This window comes from Callospermophilus lateralis, chromosome 7 (assembly GCF_048772815.1).
Source record: "Callospermophilus lateralis isolate mCalLat2 chromosome 7, mCalLat2.hap1, whole genome shotgun sequence".
Lineage (NCBI taxonomy): Eukaryota > Metazoa > Chordata > Mammalia > Rodentia > Sciuridae > Callospermophilus > Callospermophilus lateralis.
In genome coordinates this window covers 8904195-8931958 of record NC_135311.1, presented here as the reverse complement: position 1 = coordinate 8931958, position 27764 = coordinate 8904195, and the positions used below count along the sequence as shown (strand labels likewise).

Here is a 27764-nt window from a genome sequence, read left to right as displayed (position 1 = left end):
ATTTTCATGTTCCTTGAATCAGTCAAAAATGAGCTTCCTAAAGCCATTCTGTCAGCTAAAAGTTATTATTATAGATTTTATGTGTATTTGGATTGGTTTCTTATTTGAAATTGACACATTCATTTAAAAGGATGATAGCAAAGGTTTAGATTTTCTTGGGTGGGTACAAAATACTTCTATACCAATAGCTCCAGAGTTAGACCATATGTTATTAAATATATGTGCAACGGTTAGATTCTAGATTTTTTTTATAAATGTTCTAGATTTTCTGGAGGTATATGCTTTTATTAATCTTATTTTTCTCCCAGACATACAAATATATTAATTAGACTGTGTTCTTAATTTCAGTTTGGGAAATATGGTCCTCTTCTGTCAGTATCTCAGTCTTAGGTTGCACCCAGGAACTGGAGCGTGGATCATGTCTAATTCCTTCTTAAATTTCCCAACATAATAATGTGAAGACATTTGGCCACTACTTCCTGATGAGAAGACCAGTTTTTATCCATCCTGTCTATGAGACAATGATTGTTACTGTGATGTCAAAGACTTTGGTCTTGTCCCAAGGGAGCCTTTCATACCAAAGCTCCCCAGTTTCTTTCAAAACAACAATCCAACTTAATATGGACCCACTGAAGCTTCAATTAAACTCTTCAGGGTTCCCAGTTCCCTACGGACTGCTGACTTCCCTCCAACCCACTTTTCCCACCACCTCTGCCTAAACATCTCACCCTCAGGCATGTTGGAATGCTCCAAGGATTATCATGTATTTCTGTCTCATAGGAGTCCTCTCACCCCCGGCCTGGGACAGTCCTTCCCTTACATCTGCTCTGCCCAGGTGGAACCACACATCTCCTGTGACAATGGTGAGGTTTCCCCTATAAGAAGCTGCTCCTAAGACTCCACCAGGGAAAAATAAATCGCTTTGAGCCCCCTGGGAAATGCCGCTCATCTCCCTACAATACTCTGGAGTCAGATATTCCCAAAGAATAATCACTTCATTGTGTGTCTAAAGAGGTTGGAGGGAGTGCTTGGGAAGAGGCATCTGCAGAACATAACAGACAGAGACAGACTGGTAATGTCGTCTTTTCTTTCCAATGCACCCCGAAGAAGGAGATTTGGTATATGCTGAGATCCAGACTATGGACCTGGGAGAAGAAGGAGAAGGTATGTTTTGGAACGATTATAGCTACAAACTATACTCATTCATTCAGCAAATATTTATGGAGTATCTCCCATGTGCTAGGTGCTATTATAAGTGTGGAGAGTCACTGAGCAAACAACTCCCCACAGTGTGGAGCTTAGATTCTAAAGAGGGAAGATAGACATGAAAAAATACATACTATAGTTGAGGTTGTGGCTCAGTGGCAGAGCACTTGCCTAGCATCTGTGAGGCACTGGGTTCAATTCTCAGCAACACATAAAAATGGATAAATTAAAAAAAGGTCCACTGACAACTGAAAAAAAAATAATACTATATCTTTGCTGATAATCAGAACAAAAAAAGCATCCTTCTGATAAATATTGTGATCTTGATGGTTTGTGTACTAAGGTTGCCTATAGGTCTGAATGAATGAATATTTGCAACATACGTGCTACTATGATAGGCATTGCATTGAGAACATTTAAATATAAAATATTGGATACAAATTTACAATGGAGTTATGTCCCAATAAGCCTGTCATAAATGGAGAATATTTTAAGTTGAAAGTGTATTTAGTATTACCCTACCAAACCTCAAGTTTAGCAATCATTCTATGGTGCACCATAAAGTACCCATTGTTTACTCTCCTGATTTCGTGGCTGAATGGGAGCTGTGGCTTCCTGTTACTGACCAGCATCACAAGATAGTATCATGGGTGATACTGTCTTGGCTCAGTGGAAAAGTGTTTGCCTAGCATGGATAAGGCTATGGGTTCAATTCCCAGTGCAGACAAGAGAGTATCATACCACCCAGCACTAGCCCAGGAAAAGGTAAAAATTTTAAAACTGAAGTATGGCTTCTTCTACGGTTTGTGCACAATTGTAAGGTCAAATGATTGTAAGTAGGAGTCTCTCTCTCTCTCTCTCTCTCTCTCTCTCTCTCTCTCCCTCCCTCCCTCCCCCCACCCCTCCATAGATGATGATAGATAGAAGGCAATTTTTTTAAAGGATGCTGAAAATGTGAATTTTACCTTTTAATATTCCTTAATTTACTATTGAACTTGGAATTTTATTCTGGACCAAGTTAAGTTACTTGGTACCAACTGGATCCTTTCAAGGCTTGTTTTTGTTTTTGTTTTTGTTTTTTTAATTTGTTTTAATTAGTTACACATGACAGTACAATGATCTTGACACATCATACATTTGACTCAGTTGGGGTACAATTTCTCATTTTTCTGAGTGCACAGGTTGCAGAATCACCTTGGTCATGCAGTCTCAAGGCTTGCTTTTAAGCTTCATTATGGCAGGTCCCAAACAACCTTTAGAGGAAGGCTAATCTATCCCTAATACCAAAGCAACATTTCTGAGGATTCTACCCCAGTTGCCCCCTCTATCACTAGATCTGCACGAGCATCTGGGGTTATTTTCCCCGTTCCTTTCTGATGGTTCTTACCCGACCCAAGATAGTTTCCTCTCTCATACGTAGTATTAATATTCAGCCAAAGACTTGAGGCTGGCTACATACCTGTCTGGAGATCTCTGGAGCTTTTGATCTGCCTTGCTGCCGTCTCTTTAGTACTCTGTCCTAGAAATTCTAGCTACTAAGTTTAACAGGACTGTTGGTCTCTGTCACTTGAAGTCAGAGAGAGCCAGTCTCTGCTAGGGTTCTCCAACCTGTGCTGCGGTGTAGAAACTGCCCCCAAGTGGCAAGACTGTGCAACTGCAAGGCTCAGGTGTCTACTGGCTTTCTTTTAGGGCTCCCGGTGGGTCCTGGACTGCCTGTGTCAAATGCCTGAAAAGCATTGCATTATCTGTTTGTTTTCCGGTGGTTGAAAATGGAAAGGTAAATCCAGTCCTGTTAGTCCCTTTTGGCCAGAATGAGCAGTCCTTCTTCATTTCCTTGAATCTCATTCAGATCCCATTTCAAGGCTCTCAAATGAGTGGAGACATTACTGTGGTCAGTTGTGACCTGCAGTCCACTTTGGGTTTTTTTTTTGTTTTTTTGCTTTTTTTGGTATACGCTATTTATTTTCCAAATCAGGGAAATCACTTTTCAGTTTCTAAGATGAATCTCTGAAGGCTCCTTCACCACGCTGGGGGCTTATAAAGTATCATTTCCCCATTCCCTAAACACACACACACACACACACACACACACACACACACACTCCCAATAAAACTTCTGGGTAGAAACTCATTGCACAGAAACCGATCTCTCCTTCTAAAGAAATCTGTTCAACAAATCTTTTTTTTTTTTTTAAATCTCTCTCCATATTTCCTTAATTTGGTTGATTAACCCAGACTCTTACAGTCAAAGAAACAAACTATTATTTTTTAATAAATCTAAATATGGCATCTCATCTGAGAATGTAAACCTCTAGTATCTTTGTGCCTTGTGGGAATTTCATTCATAATCTAACACTGAACCTGTTTTGCAAATGAAGTGGTGGTTAAGTCCTTTCCCAAGGTCACAAAGCCTGTAAAACACAAAGCTAAGACAAAGTCTTCTGTCTTGATTTAATATTTGCTGCTTGTACAAACAACCGATTCCTGCTTGACCAATAATGTATCACCTGATCAACTGCTTTGTCTCTTTGCTCCCTGAGCCAGCCATTGGCCAGGACCCTCTGAATACTAGAATCAGAACCACTAATCGTTTGTTTGGGTTGGTTGAGTGTATCTATCTTATACAGTTTCCTCAATCATCTTTCCACTCTATCCTTAACATATTGGTCTAAACTCCATTTTTGTTTATGAATTGGTTATATTTCAGGCACTTGATGTATTAATGAGCTGTAGAAAACCCTTTTTACTTGTTCCTTCCGGTTTTCATAAAGGCCCTGAGATCATAAGCAAAGCTCTGTCCATTTGCAGGAGGAAAGTGTGCACCACTTTTATCACTTCACTAACAATGTCTGTAATTCCAAAAGTGTATGGTAAGAATACGGTGAAATGGAAACTTCAGGTGCCCCAAGATATATCTCCTTTTCAGGTTCTAGTTCTCCATAAAATTATTATGGTGCTTTAATGATTCTACTTTTTTTCCCTGAGACTCTTAAATTCCAGTATTCGTGATCTAACAAATCACATCTGCTAAACTTTCTTTCTCTATGACTCCACCTCTAAAAAAAAAAAAAAATGGCAATAAAATCAAGAACTAGAACATGCTAATGTGAGAGTTTTCCTCACCAGGCAACACATATAGAGAGTTTTATGAGAACTTGCCAAACCATCCAGGACAGTGTGGTGGATGTACTCTAAATTAAAAGTACAACAAATTAAGCAAGGAGAAAAATATTCTCTCAACATCTGGTAGAAGAAGAAGTGAAGTTTCTTCATGTGATGAGGGAGAGTTTTACAGATCAATGAAGCTTGAGAAGAACTTGCAGAGGGCTTAGATGAGAAATGGTAAATTAAAAAAAGAAATGGTAAAATACCTAATGCTATGCATAGCTAATAGGATATGAAGCAATAAGAAAAGAAAGAAAGAAAAAGAAAGGTAAAATAGAAAATCAAAAGATATGTTGGGGTGGGGAAGACACGACATTGATGGAGAGGGCCCAGTGACCCGCCCCCCCCTGATCTAGGAAATACGTTGGCAGACTGGGTTCTAAGTGAATTCTTATAGTTCCCTTGTCCTCCACAGGTAATACCCCCTGGATGCCTCCAGAGGACAAGGTGAGCCTCCTTTCCCTCTGTCACCACCACCTCCAGCCCTTTCCTTCTCACCCTTTCAAGTTCCTCCGCTGTCTTCTTTCCGTCCCAGCATGCCTTGATAGTCTACTCTGAGGTGAAGACACAGCTGCCAGTTAACTCAGGTGGAAAAGTCGGTTCCAGTGATGAAGATGCAGAAGAATATTATGAAAATGTCGTACTCATGTGACTTGACCCTATCCAAAGCCCCAGGCCCAGTGCAGTCCTCCAGGCCCTCGGAGCAAGCAACAGATGCAGCTTTCCGACACTTACACCACATGCACTCACCCCCAAGACTCCTCATTTATCCACCCTGAAGCGGTGATGGGATGACCTCTGGCAGCCTTTGCTAAAATGACTGGGTTCTTATCCAGAGCTAGAAGAAGACTCTGTACACTTGCTCTGGGCCTGACCTAATGTGTTCTCCAGAATCTGATTTCGGGCAGGAGAATAAGGAGAGAGAGAGAGAGAGAGAGAGAGAGAGAGAGAGAGAGAGAGAGAAAGAATGCTTTTGAAAAACAGAAACATACATTTAGTGAATTAGGACTTGTACAAAGATAGAAAAGACTGAGCAATGGTGGTTCTCCACTTAATACCTCTGTGATTCCTTCAGCGGAGAACCCTTGACATCCTTTGGTGCAGCTGTGAGCAGTTGTGCTCCAGAGACCTGAACAGCCCCTCCCCACCTGCCTGCAGTTTGCTCTGTCAGGATCCAGTTGAAGATGAAAAGATCCACTTCAAATGGTTTATGGAGAAAGGATTTTTCCCCCCAAGATTTTAAACACTTACAAAATCTTCAGGAGAGCTAGAGAAGCAGGCTTTAGGCTAAACTTCCCAAAGCAAAAGGGATTTATGTTACTATCACTTGGAACACAACCTTATAACATTAGAGAGAAAAAGATATAATAGAAAATTAAAAAGCAGCTTTGCAAACCTAAATTTGAATTTGAAATATCAATATAAACTCATGATAAACTCCACATTTTTTAAAAAATGTGCACTTCTAGGTTCATCCACTGAAAAGACATAATCATCAGTTAAACAGCGATAAGCACCCCTTGCAAAGGTTATAGTCTCTAAGCACCCTTTCCTCCTCAAGTGAAAATAGGGCTGCCTTTCTTGTAGGAGTTTTGTCTTTGAGTTATCAAATAGTTGCTGAGAGAATAATTCTTCCAAAAATTAAGAAAACAATGAAAGAAAAAGGAAATCACTATTTCTCGTGGATATTTCATGCTGCCCCTACTGGTTAACATGAAAAAGAAAAACCACAGCCAAACAAGTGGCTTCTGGTGGAAAAATACAATACAGTACCGATGCCCCAAATATCAAAACTGAATCCCAGGGTTGGGGATGTAGCTCAGTTGGTAGAGGACTGGCCTCTCATGTCTCATGTACAAGGACCTGGGTTCAATCCCCAGCACCAAAAAAAACAAAAACAAAAAAAAACTGAAAAAAAAATACTGAATCCCATCAAGTCTTTAGACCTAATTACTAGTTTACAGGAAATACATGAAACGAAGGAATGGGTTAGAATAGCATCAGGGGATTGCAACCAACAAAATGCAAACTGTGGGAAAATTCTACAGGACCAATGACCTGGTTTTCTAACTACTAATGGGAAGGGAGGGAGGGAGGGAGGGTGGGAGGGAGGAAGAAAAGAGAGAACGGGAGAAAAAGAAGAGCAAGATAAAGAGAAAAGGGAGAAAGACATAAATTAAATGGGACTTGAGACCTGTCAACCAGAAAGAATGAGCAGGCCCTGTTTGGAACCTGATTCAAACAAATCCAGGGAAGAAAAAAAAAAAAAAAAAAAAAAAACCACCTGATGAAATACTAAGAGAAAATTGGATGCTAATATTAAAATATTCATGTGTTTTGGATAGAAGTGATAGTATGGTTATATTCTTATAAAAACAAAAAGGCACTCGTTTTTAGAGCTTACGTTGAAGTACGGAATGAATGGTGTTAGCATAAGTTCAATGCACGTTAAAGGAGTGGATTAAATGACAGATTTGACTTGAAGGAACCGATGGGGGAGGGTGGGGAGAAGAGGGCAGGGATACAGGACCCCTCATGCGGGCCCCATCTTTGAAGCTGAGAGATGGGTACCTTGTGTGGGGGAGGAAGTGGGGTTTATACTATTATGATTACTACTTAGACTATTCGGTTCCTTTTGTGTTATTTAATTTTCCACAATAAAAAGTTAAAATCTCCATGCCCAGAACGCCACCTCCTTTGTCACTCCCTGATTTGACCCCTGACTGAGGCAGCTCTCACTTCCATTGCAAGAGTGGGGGTCTCCTCTCTTTGTTCCTTTCCTCCCCACCACCCCCGTCCATCCTCAGCTCTGTGGTCACTGTGCTCCAAACTCCGCAGTGACTGCTCAGTGACTGTCAGCGTCCACTGGTCCCCGGCCCCCCCCCCCCCCCCGTGACCTCTCCAGCCTCCTCTCCTGCTACTTTCCCTTGTACATCACTGTGGGCATGGCCTTCATTGCTGCTTCCTGCCCACATCAGGCAAATGTCCGCTGAGACCTTTCCCTGGCTGCTCTATCTGCCTTGAACCCTGTTCCACCCAGATCCTCACCAAGTCTTTGAGGTCTACCCTGAATCATATGTAAATTTAGAAACTATTTCCCCTTCCCACCACTTCCATTCTCCATTACCCTGCTTTACTTTTATGTCCATAGCACTTATCACTTTCTTCCCCCCACCCCCCCCCGGGGGCACAACATCTTTATTTTATTATTTTTTATTTTTATTTTTATTTTTTTTTTGTTCTTGTTCTTTTTTTAAATTGTTGGTTGTTCAAAACATTATATAGTTCTTGACATATCATATTTCACACTTTGATTCAAGTGGGTTATGAACTTCCATTTTTACCCCGTATACAGATTGCAGAATCACATCGGATACACATTGGCTGATTTACATATTGCCATACTAGTGTCTGTTGTATTCTGCTGCCTTTCCTATCCTCGACTATCCCCCCTTCCCTCCCCTCCCCTCCCCTCTTCTCTCTCTACCCCATCTACTGTAAAGCACTTATCACTTTCAACCAGACTATAAAATTTGCTTATTTATTATGCTTATTGTATATCACCCCTCTGGAAAGTTTCTTAAGGGCAACAATCCTTTGTCTTTTGTTTGTTTGTTTGTTTACAGGCAGATCCTAATGACCTAGAACGGTACCTACTATATAGTGGGTGCTTAATACCTATTTTTGAATGAATGAATAATCTATTTTGATGAGGAGACTCGCTTCCCTTTCCAAGATGGAAGGGGTCCAATGTAAACTGTCTGCCACCACATGGCAAACTGCCCTCCAAGGATCTGGCGCTCTGTGAAAGGCTCAAGTTTAGGTTCTGTCAGGTTGGGCCATTGGCAGTGGGCAGAGTGGCCTTGGTGAGCAGATGCTTACGGAATCGAGCCCAAACATAAGTAACTCTGCACCTTCCACAAACCTACCTGATACGTGGGCCCTGCAATAACGAGTAACTCTAGAGGCAGGCTGCCTGACGTTCGCCTAGGTCAGGTTACCATGTTCTTCTGAATGTTGCAATTCTTGCTGGAAGTCCGCTGGTGAGTGTTCATATCGTCACAAGAATTCTCTTACTCTGCCTGGGTCCATTCAGAGAAGTCTGCCAATATGACTTTTTCCTAATCTTGCAATTTTGCTCTTTTTAAACCCCTGACCATATGGCTCTAACCACTAGTCACTGCTTATAAACCAGAGTAGACCCCCGAACTCTGGACATTCAATCTTCCAGGCAAAGTGAACTCTTGGGACTCATCCCTCATCCCCACAGTCCTCCAGGGACTCCTTGCATGGGGCCACAGGGCTGCATGGTGACCTCCAGCTGATCCTGGCATATCTAAACCAGGATAGATATTTTTCCCTCTGTCAACTGGTCATGGGAAATTTACCACCAAGCCATGGCTGTGGGGTTAGACAGCAGCACAGTATGAGCCAGTCATTGTTTGCTCAATTTACTGTTGCTTTCAGGTCATGTCAGAACCTGCCCATTATGTCCACGTAAGGATGGAATGATCTTGAACATGTGTGACTTTTTGGTTTTTAGATAAGAAACTTCCAGTTTGAAATGAGCAGGTCAGATCTCTGGTGAATCATGGTGAAGCATTCACAACCCAATTCTAGCCAATAGCTTTCTTTTTTAAAAAAAATAAAGACAGTTATTTTAAGAGGGCAAAACTATAGGATCTTTGCTTCAAAACTATAGGGTCTCCTCTCAAAGCTTGCTGCAGACTCTGCACAACATCCTGAATAGACACTGCACTCCTGGGTCTTTTCAGTATGCTAGATTATAAAAGCCAAGAACAGAGCCGGCTGCACAGTAGCCTAGACGAGCTAAAGACCTCTTGTTTGCTCAAGGGCCCACTCAGAGACAGTAGTTTTATGGGTTATTCAATTATTGAGACTGATAAAATGGCAACAACAACTTAATTTTCTTTGAAAGAACTTTTCCAACCTGCTGTAGAGAGCCAACTACATAGTAAAACCTAAGAGAAAAGGGGTTAAATAGACATAGAAATAAAAAATAATTTGCTCACTTATAGCAGAAAAATATGGATATTTTGCTAAGAATAAAATACCAAGGATGGAAGAATAGAGCCCTGTTTGAGGTTAAATAAATTAATTTAGACATACCAGGAAAAGATTCTGAATGCTAGTACTGGTTCAAGCATCTAGGAGAAACCTTAATTGGTGGATCAAAACCTGTACTCAATGGTGGCCTGAGATGAATTTAGCTGAGATACTAATTCCTTGGCATAATGTGGAGGAAAGATTCAAAGATGTATAGAGATTAGATTATTGAAGTGAACCCATCACCTATGACCCATTCATGTACACCCTATGTTTGCTAAGAGTACATTACTTTCCACACAACCCTGAAAAATACTTTGGTGATGAAAAAAATCAAATACTAGCCTCTTTGAAAAGCAAAACAGAAACAGGTCAGAAATAAAATTAAAGATGCTGCTACTAAAATGGACTAGCAGGGGGGCCCCCACGGCATAGCTACCATAATAGGAAACAAGGCCGAGATGGCAATCAGAATACTGTGACTGACTAGGACGTCGGATGATGGGATCAACAGGGACCAGCAGGTCTTATCTGTATAAATGGAAACCAACTCAAAGCCCGGCTCGAATCATCAAAGTCATGACCACCCCACTTTTGTGCCAATTAGTATGAGTCATGGCCCAGAGCAGACAATGGAATCCAGTCTTGCTGATTGAGGAGGAAAAAGACTTAATGCAGGACATTGAGGAAAGCGCTGGAGGGTGGGGTCCTAGGCTGAATGAGCCTCAAGAAAAACTCCCAGAGACAAACTGCCAAACTGGGCTGGCAGGAGAGCAGACACCGTCACCAGCTGACTCAAGACCCACAGAGCCTCTGCTGTCACTGGGAACGTCCCCAGATCAGGAAGCTGCTGCTGCGGCCGCTCAGCACCTCAAAATTAGAGATGGACCAAGGAATTGGCTCAGAAGAATCAAAATACCCACATCTATCACCCAGCTTCCAGAAGACCCACTGGGTCAAAACATCATATTCAAAGTGGCTCTCCGTTTTGTAGATGGTCTCTTTAGTGGAAGAGAGGAGACATGCAGGAACCCTGGATGTACCCTTCCAGTCCCCACTGAATAAGAAGCCACTCTAGAAAGAGACTGGGTTGGTCTTTAGAAAGCCATTCTTCAGTTATAATTCACAATGATTCTTTTAGAATGGAGTGAGTGACTAACAAAAAATGCAGACCGAGGGAACCTATCAAGATAGAACATTGAAGGTTCTGGGGAATAAGATTGATTGAATTATGCATTCATGTACATATGGCATAACAAATCCCACTGTTATGTATAACTATAAGACATCGATAAAAATTTTTAGAAGTACAAGATGGTCTTTTATTTTTACTATTATTTTTTAGTTAACACACAATAATTGTACATTGAATGCATGGATAAAATGTGTAATGTGATTCAGTCAAGGTAATTGTCTTATCTATCACCCCTCCCCCCCAAATTCATCTTTCTGTGTGTTGGACACATTAAAAATCCTCCCTGCTCATTCTGTAGAAATAGATAATGAATTGTTGTCAGCCACAGCTACCCTGCTGGGCTGTTGAACATTGCAAGTTATTCCGCCTAACCTAGGGTTCCCTATATTCACAGTTTCAGTTAGCTTTTTGTAGCTGTGACCAAGAACAATTTAGAGGAGGGAAAGTTTTTTGGAGTTTGTGGTTTTAGAGGTCCGCGTCCACAGAAGGCCAACTCCATAGCTCTAGACCTGGGGTGAAGCTGAACATCATGGTGGAAGGATATGGCCCAGAAAAGCAGTTCAAGACATGGCCACCAAGAAACAGAGAGTGCGTTCCACTCACCATGGACAAAATATAAACCCCAGAGGCACACACCCCTAGTTCTCTACCTCCTCCAGTCATACCCTACCTGTCTACAAATATCACCCAGTTAATCCACATCAGTGGATTAATCCACTGATTAGTTTAAGGCCCTCATAATCCATTCATTTCATCTCTGAAAAATTCCTGCATTGTCTCATGCATGAGCTCTGGGAGTATCCCTCATATCTAAACCATAGAATTCTGCTCCTGGCACCCCCCAAACTTATGCCCATCTCACAATGCAAAGTGCATTAGTCCATTTCCAAAAGTCTCCATAGTCTTAACAGTTGCCCCAAAGTCCAAGATCTCATCAGAGACTCAAGGAAAACTCTTAACTACAAAAGTAAAAAGATTAAAAGCAATTTGCATATATCCAATATATAATGGCACAGAGTAAACGTTTCCATTTCAAAAAGGAGAAAGAGGGGCATAGAAAGAAGGGATTGGATCAGAATATAAGACTGAAGTCCACTTGGGCAAACAAGTCCTGTGGATTCATGGCCAGCATCTAGGGCACAAGGCATTATGATGCTCCTTCCAAAGACCTTGTGTACCCACTAACAATCCTCTCCCCAACCCCCACCCTTCTCAGCCTCTGGTAAACACTATTCTGCTCTCTGCTTCTAGGACATCACTATTTTAGCTTCCACATAGGAAAATATACAGCATTTTTTCTTTCTGTGCCTTGACATATTTCATTTAAAATCATGTCCTCCAAGCTCACCCATGTTGCTACAAATCACAGGATTCTCTCCTTTGTATGGGTAAATAGTACTCCAGTATATATACAGGCCATATTTTCTTTATCCATTCACCTGTTTTGTATAAGTTTATTGTTTTACAATCTTTATTGGTACATGATTGTGAGATTCACTGTAACATATGCACTCCTCCACATAATATAATTTGTTGAATTTCACTCCCCAGTATCTCCCCTAGCTATCCCCTCCTGTCTCCTGCGATGACTTTCCTCTGCCTTCTGATCTCTCTTAGATTTTTATGAGATTCCCCTGGTTCCCTTTTTCTGACTCCCACATATGAGAGAAAACATAACTCTTCACTTTTCAGAGTCTTGCTTATTTCATTTAACATGAACCTCTCAACGAGCAGGAGTTTTTCAAGTGAAGATATTCCAAGTCCGTAATGTGTTGCTTGTTCGCTTTAAGCTCTTAGACAAGTTACAGGTTAATTTTCTGGGGTCCATTTCTTTCTCTGCAAAATGAAGGTCATGCCTGCCTCCTGGAGTTCTTGGGGGAAACGTGCCCCATTCAGACTTTTGCACTTACGGTTCCTTTTCTATGAGGTCTTCTGTGACCTCCTGTTTAGTCAGCAACCTGCCCAACTCCCATCAATACCTCTCATCCATATTCATATTTCTCCAAGTACGTTTCCGCTTCTGATATTCTATTTTTTTCTTCTTTATCTGATTTCTCCATCAACAATTGGGGCTCTAAAAGGAAAGGGACTTTGAACTGTTTTGTTCCCTGATGTATTCCCAGTGCATCTTCTCAGAAACCAACACGCAGCGAGCACTTAGGTAACATTTGTGAATTATGAGGATTATATAAAGCAATAAATGCAAGTGCCTGATGGTGAACTTCTCTCATATAAGTACTCAATACATGTGAATTGATAGTATTGCTATTATAGCACTCACATTTTGTAACTCAACAAGTATTTGTTGAGCGCTTAGTAGGCATCAAACACAAAGATTGGTCAGAAAAAGTGTCTCAAGAAGTTTCCAAAGTAATGTACTGAAAGAGATAGATACATTTTAAAAAAAACTTTCACATAACATAGAAGTAACATTAGTATGTACTTAGCCTGTGTGTTAGGGAAAATAGCATTAATAGTTATTACGGATGACCTCAGACATCTCAGGAGCTCTCTAAAACAAATACCAACCTTTGCATCCAGGCTGAAAGGGATGGTTCTGCTCCATATCATCATCCTGGAACTCAGGGTCCTTGCATCTCACAGAACCACTCTGTTCAGGGTTCCAAATTCTCTGCAAAAGGAAAGAGTGTGTGGACTTTACAGGTCAGCCCTGAAAGTGGTATGTATTCCTTCCTCCCACATTCCCTCTGCCAGAACTTAGCCACAGCTCCCTGCCTAACTCAGAAGGTACAGATATGATCAGCACCCTAGTTAGTCAGTCGTTGCCACATTCAGCCAAAGGAAATACTCAAGGATATTTTCCTGGGGGAGGCAGCAGACACAGAAATCACTGACGTGTGGAGACAGGAAAATGTGAGTTCAAAGCTAGGTCACAGTTAGTAGCTCTACAATCTTGGTTAGTGGCTATGTGACCTTGCTGAAGTTACTCAAATTCTGACCTACTTTCTAGCTCAGAAAAAATGGAAAGAACTATAGAAATTTAATTGATGTGAACTCAGAAACACATGAAATTTTAAGAACAGTGCCTGGAACATAGTATTTAATAAGTGTGTGAAATAGATAATGCATCAAGGCATAAAAGAGCAAAATGTGTTCAGGACAGTGCAGTTGAGTAGCAGAGTTGCATAATATACTGCTGCCTTCAGGACGGTGGCTTGTAACTACCCAGGGCCACTGGAGTTAGTCAATCAACATCCAGATTAGCCCTTCAGACAGGCCCTCCTGGTGGCTGTGTAAAAGATAACTGTAAGCGGGGGAGACCTGCTGGTGACAGGGAGAGATCACCGTTATCAGGTTAGCTGAAGGGGACCAGAGCCAGAGGTGTGTTAGAAAGGTCGGGGGCAAAACTTGTTTTGTAGGTAACTCAGTAAAAGCAGTTGGTTGATTGAAGGTGAAAGAGGGGGTTTAGAATGACTCCCTGGACTAGGTCTTGAGTGACCAGGGAAATGAGGGAACACAAAGAGACAAGCAGAATCCAAACCCACGGGCCACCCTGCCCTTGCGCTTGGTTCAGATTTTCCCAATCAACCCCCACAACAATTTTGAGATGCCCTTCAGCTTTCTTTCACCCGGCACGTTACTTTGTGGCCTCATTTTTTTTTTTTTTTTGGTGCTTTGTACATAATATTATACATAATAGTGGGGTTTATTATGCTGTATTTGTACATGCACCTACTGTCATTTGATCAATTTCATTCCCCCTTTCTATTTCCCTCTCCTCCTTTCTTCCTTGATTCACTTTCTTTACTGATCCCTTTCTATTAGTTTTTTTTTTTTTTGTACCAACCCAGGGGTACTTAACCACTGAGCCACATCCCCAGCTCTTTTTATTTTATTTTATTTTTTTAATTTAGAGACAGGATCTCACTAAGTTGCTTAGGGCCTCGCTAAGTTGCCGAGGCTGGCTTTAAACTTGCAATCCTCCCGCCTCAGCCTCCCGAGTCACTGGGATTAGTGGAATGCACTCTGCACCCAAACTATTACTATAATTTTAATGGGTACATTATAATCACATACAAAAGCGAGATTCGTTGCGATGTACTCGTACCCAGATGTAACATACCTTGGTAGATTTTTGTTCCGCAGTACTTCCCCGTTTCCACCCTCAACCTTCCTCTAGATCCCTTTTCTCTGCTCGGTTATCTCACTTCTGTTTTTGTGAGATCCCCTTTTATTTAATTCCTTTTCTCTCTCTAGCTTTCACATGAGAAATTTTTAAAGACTTTCGGATGCTTCTGACAATTCCTTGCCTTTTACTCTTGAGCCAAGTTAGAAAGTTTCCCTGTATAATTTCTATGATCCTTTTAGTTCCTAGGTTTCATGGTCCCCTTTTATCACGCCCTTCCTCTGTACCCAGAAACTCCATCCCAACTCTTGCTGGTCCTGTTTAATAAAATCTCTAAACTCAAGTATGAACTTGAGGTAAGATATAAAAACAGCCCCCACCCAAACGTCAGTTCAAGAGCCACAGAAAGAGGAACCCCAAGATAAATATATCATTCATGTTTATGCAAACGTGTGTTGTGTCATCGGACTTCCCAGAGGCATGGAAAAATAATACCGCAAACATTTACATAAGCTGGAGGGTTTAGTGGAAAGCCTCAAACCCACGGGCTTCTATTACTTTCTGGTTTAAAAATTAGGATTTTCATTAGAAAAGGAGATTGGCTCACCTGCACAGGGTCCTCCTTTCAAGAAGCCACAATTCCTCCCAGGAAGCTGCCCAGGGACTACGGAAAAGATAACAAAATTAGATGCAAAACTGGTTATGTAATTTATGGGGCCTGGTATGAAATTAAAATGCAAACTCCCTCGCTTAAAAGACAAGAAAATCAATATACCATTGAAGGCACTAAAATATAACAGGGCCTGGTGGTGCATGCCTGTAATAACAGCTACTTGAACCCAAGTTTGAGGTCAGCCTGGGCAACTTAGTGAAACCCTATCTCAAAATAAAAAAAAAAAAAAAATAGAAAGGGTGGAGGATGCAGCCTTGGGGTACGAGGCTCTAGCTCCAGTACTATACACTCACAAAAGTAATAAAATATGAAGCTTTTTCCTTTTCTTTCACAGATCCTCCCTTGACTTGTCATAATCTTTTTATTTCCTATCTGATCCTTTTATTTCCTATGAAAAGAAAAAATAAAATTGTAAGTCATCAGCATGAATGTTCCTGCAATGCCAATTTTACCTGAAAATATAAGAGTATTTAATTAATGTGTAAATGTGTTAGTCAGCTTTGTGTTAGTTGTGTTAGATATGTTAGTTGCTTTGACCAAAACCTGACAAGAACAATTTAGAGGAAGTTTATTTTGGCTCATGGTTTCAGAGACTTGGTCCATGGTGGGCCATCTCCATTGCTGTGGACCCATGGTGGAAGGGCATGGTGGAGGGGCATTGCTCCATTCATGACTGGCCAGGAAGCAGGGGGCAGGGAGCCACAGTGAAGATGTACCTTCCCAGGACATGCCTCAGTGACATACCTCCTCCAGCCCTGCCCCCAGTTAACTGCCTACAGGTAACCACCTAGATAATCCACTCCAACTAGAAGGGACTGATTAGGTCACAGCTCTCATAATCCAGTCCTGTCACCTCTGAATATTCCTGCATCAACACCAGAGCTTTGGGAGGGCACCTCGTACACAGACCAAAGCAGTGGAATCACCAAAATTAGTTCTTATTTTATACTTTGTACAGACAAAATGCATTTTGTTCGTATCAGAAAGGTAGAAATGCTGCAGATTTTAAAAAATACTCAACTATTTATATTCCATTTCTTAAAAATGATAAGAAACATTTTTCTTTTTAAATTATATTTCCTATTCCCCCCTCAAATTTTTTTAAAGATAACTTCTTTGTTATGACGTCACCAGCTGACTCAAGACCCACAGAATGTCTTTATTTTATTTGTTAATTTTTAGGTGGTGCTGAGGATCGACCCCACTGCCTCACGCAGGCTAGGCAAGCGCTCTGCCACCGAGCTACAGCTATGAGCACTTTCTGCCTTTAGTTTTCTGACGAGTAAGAACTGAAAGGCAAAGCAACTCCAGCTTGCCCTGTCTGCTTTCCTTCTGTGTATTTTCATCATAAGCAATTAGCCAATGCAGAGAAGCAACATAAAAAGGGACAGGAAACTGATCTTTCATTGTTTTCTAGAATACCGTGTCCTTCTTGCTCTGTGGTGAGCTAGTTCTAGTTCAAATGGAAAGTGCGACTTCCCTGGGCTGTCAATCATCCACATTCCACAAAGAATAGTTTTGAGGCTCCTTGGACTCCCATGCAAGCTGGGTCCGCCTGGGATTCTGTGGCCACAGAGTATCACTCATGTCATTTGCAAACTGACAGCAGGGGAGGCAGACAGGCATACTGCAGGCAACTCCTCAGCACATGCTCAGCCTGGTCCTGGCAGATTTCATTTACAAAACACAAGTTTTCGAAGTTAAAACTATTAGTAATTTCAAGATGGCAACAGCAGAGTATTAAACCAAGCTTGGGGTCCTCCTGAGCATGGGGTCCTATGGGACATGCCATATCCCATGAAACTAGCTATAGTTAGACATTTTCATCAAGTCATGAAAGGCTGGTCAGAAGCCTCTCCAACTGAGAACTGCTCTGGAATCAAACAGGCTCTACACAGCATTATCTACCCTCAAACAAGTTGCTCTCTACAAATTCTATAACTAACTGAACCGACATTGGAATATTTAAATATGCTAGTTCTGGGTTTGGAAGGCTAACTGGACCCAAAAAACCCAGACTAGAAACAGTTTTAACTAAACAGTTATGTGAATGAGAACAGCTAAAAGCAGTGTTGGCAGGCTAACAAACTTCATAACTGCCTCTTAGGCAGCTCTTTGGTGTATATTTTATGCACATTTTATTTAATCCTCTAGGCAAGTATAATGCCAATTTTATAAATGAGGAAACTGGGGCTCAGAATCTTGCAAAATTTGCTCCAAGTCATTCGAATGATAAGCAACAGAGCTAAGACTGTTTCATACCTGAATAATTCAAGTATCCATGTTATTCCTATACAACAAGCTTCCTCACTGGTTTGTTCAAAGAATCAGAGTCTGATTTTAAAAGGCTGAGTTGCAAAAGTACTACAAAAAGAAGGGTCTTAGAGATTCTAGGTGAGATCCACCTTGGCAGATCCAGCATGTATTCTAAGAGGAGGGGAAATCTGCCTGGGAAACCTAATGTTAGGTGCCTGTGTCAATTTTTTTTTCCTAAGTGCAACCAGGTAGCCAAATTATCTTTTTGTTTGTTGGTTTCAGTGCTAGGGATCGAACCCAGGGCCTTGCACATGCTAGGCAAGTGCTCTACAACTGAGCTACATGCCCAGTCCAGGTAGCTAAATTAATAAGGAAGAAAATTCTACACAAACAGAGTGATGGGTGATATCCAGGGGTTGGCTTAGGTGGGGGAATGGGTACAGATCAGAGAACTAGCAAAGAATTTGAAGGCTGGAGACTTATGGGCCCTGGAGGCCCATGCAATTAAGCAAGGATGGAGTACACAAAAAGCAGGTCCAGTATTCAGAGATAAAAGTCAAGGGTCAGATTAATCTGACGTAATATCCCTCTGGATGTCGTTAGGGAAACAGTAGCCAGAATGCAAAGTGACCCCAAAGCATAGTTAGCTTGCCCGGAAAGAGCAGCTGCTGATGGTGGATGTCAGACATTTTCTTTCTTCCTTTTCTCTGTTATCGTTATTTATGAACCTTCGATTGAGGTGGGCAGTACCCTAAAGACAATTCCACTAGTCTTTAATAAATCTTGTTGTACTGCTCAAGAAGATTCAAGCTACGACATACACATCAACAAAGCACCGAGGCTTGCTCCGACGTGAACAGACTAAGGAACATTTCACCAAGTGAAAGAAGACAGACCCAAGAGAATCATATACTGTACCAATCCGTTTCTATGCTCATAATAGGCAAATCTACAGAGAAAGAAAGTAAATTATTAGTAAATAATTTCCTGGATCTGTGGGTGGGGGTTGAGAGTGATTGCAAATGGGTACTAGGTTCTTTTTGGGGTAGAGAAAAATGTTCTAAAATTAAATTATTGTAGGCTGGGGGATAACTCTGTGGTATAGCATTTTCTTAGCATTGCATATGGCCTTAGGTTCAATCCCCAGCACCATAAAAACAAAACAAAAAAAATGAAAAATAAAATAAAATTGAATTGGAATTGGTTTGTGTTGATAAAAACAAGGGCCTTTATTTTAATTAATTAATTATTTTTGCAATGTGGACATCAAACACAGGGCATCATGCACACATGCTAGGCTAGTGCTCCACTGATGAGATGCATTCCTATCCCCAAACAAGTGATTTTTCTCATTAAAAATTATACCTCAATAGAGCTGTTAAATATATATTCATTCACTCAGTTATCTTTTAACAAAGCATCCATCACCACCAGGTAAAGGCAACTTGGTATAAAGGTTAGAGAGGAAAACGTAAATAAATCTTTGAAAGGGCGACAGATTTTGTGTCACCTACATTCTGGTTCCGAATAAGCAAGGAAAACATTACCAGTTTTGATTTACCCAAGGGGGTAGGTATGTGGCACCTGTTTTAAAATGAAGAAAATTACTGTAATAATTTGTCCAAGGTCAGCCAGCTGGTTGGTGGAAGAACCTGGTGATGGAGCCTGTGTTCCTTTGCCCCTCTGCCATGATAGTACATTGTCTGTAAGATTTTTCCTCCAGAAAATGATGCAACATCGTTTAAGAAATAAAGCCTTTTCTTTGTTCTGATTTGGTTTTGCTGCCCAGATTTTCTCTTCTGTATCGACTCTCTCTCCCTCACTGTATTATATGACACCTGTCTCCTAGCCACTATGCCAGAGCATCTTCTTTGTCAACATTTAAAATCCTCCTCATCACTCAAAGAGCTCCTAAGAGGTTCTGGCCCTTCTCCAAATTGATGAACAGAACCCTAAGAGATATCTCAGCCCCACCCAATGACTATGAGATTTCTATAGCTAATTTCCCACCTCTTGCTTTAAATATGCCCTCCAGACACCTTTGACTATTATCTGAATGTTTTGTAAATAGTTCAGTGTTCATTTTTAAGAACCCTGAGTTTCCATTTCCTGTCACCAAAATAGCCCTTAACAATTGCTCTTGAGAGGTGACTCTTTAGCCATGAAAACTGTCCCCGCTACAGCCGGCTTTAGGACTTGCATTGCATCTGAGTTCCTGTTCAAATGCCTGTGACTGTTGTATCTTTGTATTGAATTAGTTAAGGCTCAGATGGATCTGGATTTTGGTCTTGGCTTTGCCACTATAGGTCACAAGTCTTTGTCTTACAAAGCCAGAAATTGAGAACTGAGGTAAACTGAAATCATAAGGATATAGATTTGAATAACATGACTAACTAACTTGAGCTGAAGAAAAAGACTTTAAGAAAAAAATCATTATTAAGAATAAGAATATATTATACATTTATAAGATATGGATAGCAATATCTGCCTGAAAGAACACTGCCTGGGTTATTTCGTTGTTTAACTTTTTTAGAGTGGAGGCAAAGATTTCAAAAGGTAATCTTTACAAAATATCCAATGTGGTTACAGTAGTCATCCAATCAACGTACCTATTATTGGACTAAGAATCTTTCAGTTCAGAATAAAAGCATATCTACCACATTTTATTTTTCTGAAACCAACCACAAACGACCAAAAAAGAAAAATGAAACTTTATCTTCAATGAAACTTTTTAAAAGCCACATCCCCAACCTACTTACTCTGAAGAATCATAGGGAAATTCAAACGAAACCAAGAGAAGAATGAGGTTGACAGTGTATTATTTATTTAGCTTCAGGATAGAAGAATTTAACACACATTCAGTGTGGTCACTTATTAACTATGTTGACTTTATAACTCTAGTATTCTTCTGGCTCTAAAATTCTAAGATAATTGCAAAGATACTTAAGCAGTCCTGGAGCTCATAAAAAAATAAAACTAGAAGGATTCTTCCTTAATAAAAGTCAGATTCACTTTGAATGAAGAATACTTAAATAATTTCCAGTAAGGCTGGGAAATGTAGGATAGTTTAGAATTGTTCTGATAGTATGTTTGAGGAAAGGACCGTTTGTGTAATGGTAATAATAATCGACCCCCAAAATTGAGTGAATCAACACCTAAGAGCTGACTTTAATCTCAGTTTCATGTCCAATGTGCCTCAGCAGAAGACCCAGACATGGAGAGGTTTCACCCTTTTATAAGTCCACTCTCTGAAACACGCACGCTGTGGTCCAGTAGCCAGGGAAGGGCTGATGAACATTTCCTACCTGTTCTTGTCCATTTCAGCCTGGAATTAGTATGTACCACTTTCACCCACAGTTTATTGGACACACAAATCATGTGGTTCTCTATTATTAGGGAGCTGGGAAACGTTGAGGATACGGCTATTCCACAAGCAGTGAATGCCTCTTCCATATAGTACCAGCCAATGAATAATCATCAGGAGAATAAAACATCATAAAAATGGTTAATGCACTTAAATTAAAACATACATGCATAAAAACCAGGAGCCATTGAAGGCATACAAGAAATTGAGAGCTGAGGTAAACTAAATCCATAAGGATATAGATTTGAAGAACATGATTAACAAACTTGAGCTGAAGAAAAAGACTTTAAGAGAAAAATCATTATAGAGAATGAGTTCATTGGGGGTAGGGGTACTGGGGATTGAACCCAGGGGAATTTAACCACTGAGCCACATCCCCAGCCTTTTTCGTATTTTATTTAGAGACAGGGTCTTGCTGAGTTGCTTACAGCCTCACTAAATTGCTGAGGCTGGCTTTGAACTCACGATCCTTCTACCTTGGCCTTCCAAGCCACTGGGATTATAGGCATGTACCACTGCTCCTGGCTGGGTAATTTCTTAATGATAAAAAGGACCTTCTTAAGAAAGATAGAACAAACTCATCCCGGTTAGCTCTTGCTGCCTAAAAACCACACAAAAGCCAGGTGACTTAAAGCAATGGTTCTATAATTGGTCATGCTCAGCCAGGCACCTGGCTTATCTGGGGGTCATGAATGTGGCTGTGTTCATCAGGGAATATAACTGGGGGTAGGAGAATCCAAAATAGCTTAAGTCACATGGTCAGTGCCTTATCTGAGTTGGCTGCACCAGCTGGGGCTGGCTGGGACTCTCCGATGTGGCAATTAGATTTCTTACATGATAATCTGGGGTTCCAAGAAAACACAAACACTCTGCCAAGCTTCTGAAGAATCAGGTTTCAAATTTGCCCAGCTTCATTTCTGCCACATCCCATTGGTCAAGCGAATCATAAGCCCAGCTATATCTAAGGGCGATGGATACAGCCTTCCTTCTTGATGAGAGAAACAATATGCACACACAAGTATGACAGGAGTTGTTACTAGTCACCTTAGGAGACAGTGCATTCTCTGGCCACAAATGTTTACATTCTCTTCTATAAAAGCAATGGACTTATCACCTCTAGAGATACCCAGACTCATCCAATCCAGCATCAGGTTCGGATTTAAAGGAGAGCATCCAACCATCTAAATAAAGCCCAAATGTAGATGAGATTTCTCCAAGGTGACTCCTGGGCAAAAACACAGAGACTTTTAATAATGGTGTGTCACACTGCCAGGAAGAGGTGACAATTCTAAATGAGAATGCATCTCATAAAATAACTTCAAAAATATAAAAACAAAAAAAAATTGACAGAAAAAAATGAACAAACAGAAAAATCCAGAATTATGATGGAAAGTGTTAACATAATTCCTTTGGTAATTGATGGAAAACCATAAAGAAATATTAAGAGTATAGAATATTTGAACAATTCAGTATAGAAATGACACTGTAAATGACAAAGGACATACTGCAGCAACACTTGCATAATGCAAATTCTTTTTAAAGAAAATGTAGAATATTTGTAAAACTTTTCAGACACTAATCTATAAAGCAAATTTCAACAAATTTCAAAGACAGATTGAACTACAGAGAGATTGAACTAGAGATCAATAATAAAAGAAAAAGAAATCACTAAGTGTTTAGGAAGTGAAACAATACATTTCAAAATAATTCATGGGTCAAAAAAGAAATCCTAATAAAATATTTAATCATTTTGAATAAAATCATCACAGAAATATGACATATCAAAACCTGCATATTGTAGCTAAACCCACATTTAGGTTAAAAAATATATAGCATAAATATATATATTAAGAAAAAAAAAAACTATAAAAATCAAATAGCTAAATATCCCTTTAATAAGTTTTTTAAAGACAAGTTAAATCCAAAATGGTAGAATGGAGAAAATATAAAAGAAAAAAGCAGAAAATATTGAAACGGAAAAATAAACCTACAGCAGAAAAAAAAGTCTATAAGACCAACAATTCTTTGAAAAGACTAGTTCCCCTGATAAATCCCTTCAAAGACTGATCAAGAATAATAATTTTTAAAAAGATGAAAGAAAAAGCACAGTTATCAATATTAGGAATGAAAAAGGGAATGTCACTACAGATCTCAGAACTATTAAAAAATCACATGAAGACATTATAAATAATGTCATTATGTTTGGAAATGTAATTAAACACATTCCTGGAAATATATAACCTATGTAAACTAGCACAAACAGAAAGTATCTGAATAAACCTGTTTGGATTTCAAAGTCAAATCTGTCATTAAACACACATTCACACACACAAACATTCCCCAGAGAAAATTCAGGCCCAATCAGCTTTACCACTAAAATCTTCAAATGGGTAAGGAAAAAAACAACAATAATCTTAACACAAATTCTTTAGGACAATAAAGAATGAAGGAACTTGTTTTATGAAACCAATATAATTTTGATACTAAAATTTGTCAAGAAAGAAAAAGTATAGGTCCACCTTTCTCATGAACACAAATACTAAAATCCAAAACCAAATTAAAAGTCAAATCCAGTAATTCATAAAAAAAGAACAACTCGTCATGGCCCAGTTGAATGCAGAGATGATTTTACATTTGTAATCATCAATGTGATTGACCATACAGGCAATAAAAAAAGAAAAACATGATCATTTCAATAAATGCAAAATAGGTATTTACTGTGACTCAATGTCCATCATATAGGAAAAAAGAAAAATTATTAACAAACTAAAAATGGAAGTAAACTTACTTAATCTAATGAAGACTATCTACGAAAACCACCTAAAGAAAATATACAATTTAATGATGAAATATTGAGAACTTTCCCTGTGTGACTGGAAGGATACTTGTTATCACCACTTCATTCAGGATTATGTTTAATATTCTAGCCAGTGTAGTAATTCAGAGGAAAAATTATTTAATACTAAAAAGTTATATATATTTCTAGATGATAATCTACAAAAATATCTTCATGGTCTTAGAGTAGACAAAATCAGAAGGGATTATAAAAATATCTAACCATAAAGGAAAAGATTGATGAATTAGACTCCATCAAAGTTTAGAATGATCATTAATCAGAAGGATCTATCAATGAGCAAGAATAAAAGCCCAGTCTGAGGAAAGACATTTGCAATATCCAACAAAGGACCCATATCTAGAGTTTAAAAGAACCATAAAACATGAAGACCAAAAATAGGTAGATATTTGAGCAAACATTTCACATAAAGAACAGATATCTAAATCACAAATTAGAAAATTAGATGACTCTCATAATTCACCAGGGACATGAAAATTAAAATCTTATTAAGATGAATCCAACAAAATTGCTAAAATTCACAAGATGGCATTACCTGCATTAGCAAGGACGAGAGCATTGAGAACTCTCATGTTGCTTGGTGGAGTGTGAATTGGCACAATCGCTTTGGAAAATAGCATGGCCACATTTTCTAACCTGGATACTGTCTAGGCATGCCTGATGAGCCAGTAATCCCACTCCCAGGTATTTACCCCATAGAAATCCATGCACATGTACTGATATCTATAGAAGAATATTCACAACTGTTCTATTTGTTTTAGCTCCAAATGCAGGCAGAGACTCTGTTCCCCTTGAGGATCCCCCACTGAACTGAGATGGATTCGTCTCTGTTTACCCTGTATGTTCTCCTCAGGGCACAGTAGTTCTAAATGTGACATCATATGCCAAAGGCAATGTGCATTAGTAGATACAAAGTTAAATGTCCCTTTAGGAGGACCAAGGTGTGAGTCCAGAGAGAAAAGGTGGGAAAAAAATATTTCAAAGAGAGAAACTGACATTCCTTATGGCAGCTAATGTCTTAGGGGCCTTGGTTGACCTGTGCACCAGCACAGAAACCTGACTTTTAAAAAATTATAGAAGCAATTCCTACACATGATGCATGTAAAACAGGATAGAAACACACAATGAAGTGGCTCTTTCCCACAAATAATACATCAAATATAACCATTTATTAGTGCTTTCCATGAAAAGGTATATTTATACTTATAAAAATACATTTATACACATGTATTCAATTTTTTCCATCTATAACAAAGGAATAATACTGCAAATGCCAATCAGCACCTCATGCTTTGTCCTCTCCCATTAATCATAGTGGTCTAATTTTAGCATGTGTAGGTTTGCCTCATTTGGGGGAGAGGTGTTAACCAGGGACTGAACTCAATACACTTAACCACTGAGCCACATCCCTGCCCTATTTTGAATTTTTGTTTTAAAATTTTAAATTACATGTTTATTTCCAAATTTTCACAGATTAATAGATTGCATTTTATTAGAAAACAATTTACAGGAGTTTGCAGCACTGATTTCTTATTAAAAAAAGAGAGAGAGAGTAATGATTAGGATTTGATGATTAGGATTTGTAGATATGAATGACCATGAAAAGACCTCTTCCTGGAAACCAAACATATACAGATATTCCTACCCATCCAGCAACAGTGTGTTGATGATGAGCTGAATAAAGACATAACATCTTAGGTCACACCTAGATGCAGGATAAGGCTCAAAGCTGCAGGCAGCAAAATATTCTCAGAAAGGCAAGATGCAGGCATTGCAGACTGCTGTCCCTCACAGATGCCCATTGTGCGTTGCTGGCTCCTCATAGGAGTGCACAGCAACATGAAGCCAGAAGCTCACTCTGGGAGGAAGGGCCTCTCCTTTCTCAGTGACTCAATCAAAGACAAGGTTCGAAAGAAACATTGGCTCCAAGGCACTGAGGGTGTAAAGTTTTTTTTAGAAAATACATAAAAATGAACAGACTAAAAAAAGAAGTTAATTATCAATGGAAGAATCTATCATTACTGTGTGTGACTAGTGAAATAATTACCTCAGATAGATTATAATCGAAATGCACATCGAACAGACTGCACAGTGAGGGATTGCCTGACCAAAACCCATCCCCATGCCTCTTGGGGCTGGGTAGAGCACACTCACGAAACTTCTTCCTGAAGCCAGAGAAGCTGTGCATCGTTTGTATTTGTAATATCCTTCTCCAGTCTTCTTGCCCAGCTTCTTCTCTGCTACCAGCTTATTTAGTGATGTGCTGGGCTGCAACAGTGGGTTCTTGGCATCCATTTCATGCCACCCATCCAGAATGCACTTTGTAGTATCCAGTCCAACATAATCAAGAAGCTCAAAGGGACCCATAGGGTATTCAGCTCCCAACTTCAAATTGCAGTGTCAGTGTCTTCCTTGGATGCATCTCCTCGTTCATGCATCCTGATCGCTTCTTTAAGGTATGGCACCAGGAGACGGTGCACAATAAACCCAGGAGTGTCCTTGCAAGAATATTTTCCCAAGGCTTTGCTAAAGTCCACCAGAGATTCAAATGTCTTCTGGCTTGTCATTGGTGTTTTAATGACCTCTACGAGTTTCATCAGGGGCACTGGGTTGAAGAAATGAAGGCCGGCAAATGGGTCTTGTCTGGTGGTGGCATTGGCTATGCTTGCGATCTGCAAAGAGGAAGTGTTGCTGGCAAAAATTGTATGCTCAGCAGCAAACTTGTCCAGCCTTTGGAAGAGCTCGTTCTTCACCTTCAGGTTCTCCACGATGGCCTCCACCACCAGGTCTGTGCTGTGGAGGACAGATGCTGCATCTGTGCAGGTTGATATGCTGCTCAGGGTCTTCTCCACAAACTCATCACCAGCCTTAGGATTTTCTGCAAACTTCTTCTTTGAAATTTTCCTAAATACTTTTTTTGGATTTTTGCCAGGATGTCCTCTGTTTGGTCCACCAACACTACTGTGTGGCCACTTGCTGCAGCAACCTGGGCTATGCCGGCGCCCACCAGCCTGCTGCCGATGACCATCACGTGCTTGACGATAATTTTCTTCGCCGAGGCCGAAGCGCTGGACGAAGAAGACAAGGAGTGCAGGAACTGCCTGGTTACGAAAGCCATGATGCAGGGACAGCTCTATTTTGTATTTTACTTAGAGACAGGGTCTCACTGAATTGCTTAGCTTCTCACTTTTGCTGAGGCTGGCTTTGAACTTGAGATCCTCCTGCCTCAGCCTCCCAAGCTGCTGGAGGTGAGCCACCACACCAGCTAGGTTTGCCTCATTTTTAACAGTTTGTCATTGTACAGATGGATTGGAATATTCTTAAACAGCCCCATGCTTCCAGTGTGCAGGTAATAACGAATGATGTTACAATAAACATTTTTTATAGAACTATCTTCACATATTTTCCTTAAGGTAATTTCCCAACAAGAGAAATATGGGGTCAATGGCATGTGGTTTTTTAAAGAACCCTAATCTTTATTTTCTCAATTTGATCAGAGGACAGGAAATCCTGATTGGTAGTTAACCATGGGTACTCCCACTTCCTTGTTTCTAATTTACTAATGCATTTTGCTCTTTTCAAAAAAGCATTTTCTCAGATGTGCTACTTGAGGCTGATGTGAACAGTGTACTGACTGTAAGATCAAGACCAAACCTGCTATTTATGAGAAAACTTGTCTTTGGGTCTCAGGTCTTGGTGGTTCCGGTCTTCATGCTGCTGTGGGTGACTCTACTGGTTCTGGGTGAGTAGATGACTCAACATGAGCCTGGGTTGGGGTCTGCTCCTCTCTCCACCTGGCCCTGGCCCTTTCTTGGGGCCCAGCACCTGCTCAGTCTTTCCCACATAAAGATACTGTATTTTAATGTTTTACTGTACAGCTCAGGGTTTCCTCTAGTG

At 40.1% G+C, this 27764-nt stretch overlaps 1 protein-coding gene and 1 pseudogene across 1 annotated transcript in view; one reads left to right on the top strand and one right to left on the bottom strand.

Annotated features, from left to right (window-relative positions):
* The window catches only part of LOC143403523 (Fc receptor-like protein 3), a 105547-nt gene that overhangs the window by 45171 nt on the left and 32612 nt on the right, over positions 1 to 27764 (top strand). The gene's annotated exons all lie outside the window — the stretch shown is intronic.
* On the bottom strand, positions 25509 to 26985 carry LOC143403358 (hydroxyacyl-coenzyme A dehydrogenase, mitochondrial pseudogene; annotated as a pseudogene).